The sequence below is a fragment of the Mus pahari genome, chromosome 10 (assembly GCF_900095145.1).
Source record: "Mus pahari chromosome 10, PAHARI_EIJ_v1.1, whole genome shotgun sequence".
Lineage (NCBI taxonomy): Eukaryota > Metazoa > Chordata > Mammalia > Rodentia > Muridae > Mus > Mus pahari.
This window is the reverse complement of record NC_034599.1, coordinates 77,064,584-77,069,392: the sequence shown is the minus strand read 5'-3', so window position 1 is coordinate 77,069,392 and position 4,809 is coordinate 77,064,584. Positions and strand designations below refer to the sequence as shown.

The following is a 4,809-nucleotide window of genomic DNA, read 5'->3' as shown; positions in this document are numbered from 1 at the left end:
TCCTTCCTTCCTTCCTTCCTTCCTTCCTTCTTTCTTTCTTTCTTTCTTTCTTTCTTTCTTTCTTTCTTTCTTTCTTTCTTTCTTTCTTTCCTCCCTTCCTTCCTCCCCCTTTCTTTCCTCTTCCCCTCCTTTCATCCCTCCTCCACCAAGCCCTGTTTAAATTCACAGTATAGCCTAGGACTATCAAACTCTTGATAGTCCTTCCTCCATTCCTTGAGTGCTGGAATAATAGAAACATGCCAATGTGTTTGAGGTTTCTTATTCTTAAAATAAATGGTAGAAAGCCCCTGTGTCTACTTCTTGATTATATGGAAGGCACATTTATCCTCAGAACCTACTAGAAGTCATTGTGCAATCTCAGGGGAACAAAAATTGAGATGACTCTAACAGTAGATTTGAGAAATACAGAGACAGTTTCTTTATCTTATCATCAAAATACTTTCTCAATTGACTCAAAGTCCTTTGCAGGTAGTCCAGGGACCAAACTTTGAAAACTTTCAATTTAGGAGTTAATAAACCAGTAGTAAAAACAAAGAAAACATAAAACACAAGAACACAGCCATAAACTGAAGCAGACAGCACTACACAGTAACTTAGAGCAATAGGGATGTTTCTTAAGTGAGCCAACACGTTCCCTTGCTTGTAAATCTGAAAACATCTTCCCTTTGTTTCCCTTTGTCTGGAATGATCAAATACCATCCTGGGAAAAAGACAGAGCATAGGCTATGAATACCATACACCACACCAAGAAATCTGAACTTCAAGCTGAAAGCAGTTGAGAATACCAACTGGGTGACTATAAGTAAGGGAGTGTCGCTGTGAGTTGTGTGCCCTAACTAGTCATACTTTTCAAGCTAGAAGTTGTTCTCTATGGTATAATTCACAAGGCTTGGCTTGATCACTTTTAAGGATTAGTTAGATTTTGATCATGGAAAAAGACTACAACTAGGCTTTTTATGTGGGGGATAGGAAGGCAGATATTTTACTCTATTTATCTGGCTCCTTTAAGTCCTTTGAGAAGATAACAAATAGTAATGTGGCACAAGCTGAGGCTATACCTACACTCTTCTGTTGTCCATTCAACTAGCCAGCAGAAACATGTGTCTTTCACTGATGACTAGCTCAAATGTTTTCTTATTCTCATAAATGTCTTGCTAACGTCTAGATGTGCTGTTTTTCTACATTGGTTTCCCAGACTGCCTAGATCACCACTATTTCGGATGCATGGATATTCAACAAGCTTCCCGGGTCATTGTACTGAAATGAATCAGAGATCTAAACGTGTACTTGCAATCCAAAGAGACTAAAGATCAGTAATACAGAGATTTCTGATATTTCTTCTAGGACCCAAGTATGAGAATTTGAGAAGAAAGAGAAGAGTCAATATTGGCATCTTGTTGTCCCCAGGTATGGTCTTTCCATTTTCATTTTCTTTTAAATTTTAGAAAGATACATGTGTTACATTTTCTAAAAATCAAAATTATTATAACTTAAATACATATATTTGATTTTTAGATTTTAATTTTTTGCTTTATTGAGCTTCTCTTATAATCTTATATACAAGGAGTAGATGGCACTCTGCTCTCTGGTCAATATTGTTTTAATTGTATCTACTAGATACACGAGAAAGAAAATGCTAAGTGATATGGGTCTGGCTTAAGGCCATGATTTTTTTTTATCAATTTTTTGCCTAGTGCAACTCATTACTTACATTGGAAAAGTCCCAAAAATCTTCTTAGTTTTTGTTTCTAAAAAAAAAAAAATAGGGATTTATGTCTTCAAAAGGTGAAATTAATGAAATTTGCTATTCAATAATAATAGTGTAATAGCTATGAAGAATAATTTAAATCAGTAGGAGTTACGTTTCATCTTTGAAACCAGTAGTTTGAATTACAGTTGAGCTGCCTCAGAGTTTTATGGGTCCTGGGGATCCAAACTCTGCTTCTCTTGTTGGCTTGGCAAGCACTTGAACTAACCTCAAAAGTTTCAATCTGGCAAGCTTTGTTTTCATCTTTTCTCTTTTTTCTCTGCTACAGCAATGTTTTTTTCTCTCTTCTATAATCAAATCTAGTCATATTCCCAGGCACCATTTGCTTCAGCTTTTCCTTTCCCTTAAAACCATTCCTACACCTTCAAGTCATAGTAAACATCCATGTTTCTTTTAGCTTCAATAGACATGAAAGATACAATTATAATCATTTGGTCACCTGTGGGATTTTTCAAGCAGATTGTTAGAATTCTTGGTTATGGGAAGCACAATGGTCTTGTGAAAATGTCAAATATATGTGTAGCTCTTGGTAAACATACAAGTTAAAGGAGTCTACATAATAGACAGAAAATTTGAGCGTTATCTTTTTTGTATTCAGGTTATCTTACTCAGTATACTGTTTACCAATTCTGTCCATTTAGCTACAAATTACATTTTAATAGCTGAATAAAATTCATATACATTAGAATATATTAGTATTATTATTATTATTATTATTATTATTATTATTATTATTATTATCCCTTGTTGGACATCTAGACCCATTCCATTTCCTTGCTAATAGGAATAGAGCAGTGGTATACATTGTTAAGAAAATATTTCTAGAGGATAATATAGAGTTCTTTGGATACATTCCCAGGAGTTATATAACTGGGTCATATGGTAGACCTGGTTCTAGCTTTCTGAGGAGATCATCACCCTGCAGCTGGGCCAGTGCGGCAACCAGATTGGGTTCGAGTTCTGGAAACAGCTGTGTGCTGAGCATGGCATCAGTCCCGAGGGCATCGTAGAAGAGTTCGCCACCGAGGGCACTGACCGAAAAGACGTCTTTTTCTACCAGGCAGATGATGAGCGTTACATCCCCCGGGCTGTGCTGCTGGACCTGGAGCCCCGGGTGATCCATTCCATCCTCAAATCCTCCTATGTCAAGCTCTACAACCCAGAGAACATCTACCTGTCGGAACATGGCGGAGGAGCTGGCAACAACTGGGGCAGGGGATTCTCCCAGGGAGAGAAAATTCACGAGGACATCTTTGACATCATAGACCGAGAAGCAGATGGAAGTGACAGTCTAGAGGGATTTGTTCTGTGTCACTCCATTGCTGGGGGGACAGGTTCCGGTCTGGGCTCCTACCTCTTAGAGCGACTGAATGACAGGTACCCCAAGAAATTGGTGCAGACATACTCTGTGTTCCCCAACCAGGACGAGATGAGTGATGTGGTGGTCCAGCCCTACATCTCCCTCCTCACACTAAAGAGGCTGACCCAGAATGTGGACTGTGTGGTGGTGCTGGACAACAGGGCTCTGAACCGGATCGCCACAGACCGCCTGCACATACAGAAGCCATCCTTCTCCCAGATCAACCAGCTGGTGTCCACCATCATGTCAGCCAGCACCACCACTCTGCGCTACCCTGGATACATGAACAATGACCTCATCGGCCTCATCGCCTCGCTCATTCCCACCCCTCGGCTCCACTTCCTCATGACTGGCTATACCCCCCTCACCATGGACCAGTCAGTGGCCAGTGTGAGGAAGACAACGGTCCTGGATGTCATGAGGCGCCTGCTACAGCCCAAGAACGTGATGGTGTCCATAGGCCGGGATCGTCAGACCAACCACTGCTACATCGCCATCCTGAACATCATCCAGGGAGAGGTGGACCCCACCCAGGTCCACAAGAGCCTGTAGAGGATCCGGAAAAGGAAACTGGTCAACTTCATTCCCTGGGGCCCAGCCAGCATCCAGGTGGCCCTGTCAAAGAAGTCTCCCTACCTGCCCTCAGCCCACCGGGTCAGCGGGCTCATGATGGCCAACCACACCAGTATCTCCTCGCTTTTTGAAAGTTCCTGCCAGCAGTATGACAAACTGTGGAAGTGGGGGGCCTTCCTGGAGCAGTTCCGAAAAGAGGACATCTTCAAGGACAACTTTGAGGAGATGCACACAGATCGAGGGAGGTGGTGCAGGAGCTCATTGATGAGTACCACGCTGCTACCCGGCCAGATTACATTTCCTGGGGTACCCAGGAGCAGTGACTCCATCCTCTGCTGTCCCTTGGACAAGAAGCACAGCCCCCACCATGCCCGGACCCTCTGACCCAACTTTGCCTCACGTTTTTGAGTTTGTGTCCAGTCTAGGAACTGTTCCTGTCTCTTCCTTTTCATTCCTGTCTCTTGGCTGGCTTAAGTTCTAATAAATAAAGTGTTATGATGAAAAAAAAAAAAAAACAACAAAAAAACCCCCACTAATTTCCATAGTGGTTGTACCAGTTTACACACTTAAAATAGTGAACAAGTATTCTTCTTTCTCTTACATCCTTCAGGCATTTGTGGGTATTCTGATTGGAGTGAGATGGATTCAAAGTAGTTTTTTTATTCTAAGGAGGAATGAAGTATCCACAAATGGTCATCCTTCTTGATTTTCTTCTGTTTTCCTTAATGTGTCTTGGATATTCCAAGTTTCTGGGCTAATATCCGCTTATCAGTGAGTACATATCTAGTGACTTCTTTTGTGATTGGGTTACCTCACTAAGGATGATATCCTCCAAATACATCCATTTGCCCAAGAATTTCATAAATTCATTGTTTTTAATGGCTGAGTAGTATTCCATTGTGTAAATGTACCACAGTTTCTGTATCCATTCCTCTATTGAGGGACATCTGGGTTCTTTCCAGCTTCTGGCTATTATAAATAAGGCTGCTATGAACATAGTGGAGCATGTGTCCTTATTACCAGTTGGAAGATCTTCTGGAACATAACTCTCATGAAAGGTTATAGGTACAGAGACAAAATTTAGAGCTAAGATGAAAGGATGGACTAT

At 41.2% G+C, this 4,809-nt stretch overlaps 1 pseudogene; it reads left to right on the top strand.

Moving 5' to 3' along the window:
- Positions 1-4,024, top strand: part of LOC110328400 — a 4,843-nt pseudogene extending 819 nt beyond the window's left edge.
- Positions 4,025-4,809: the final 785 nt, after the last annotated feature.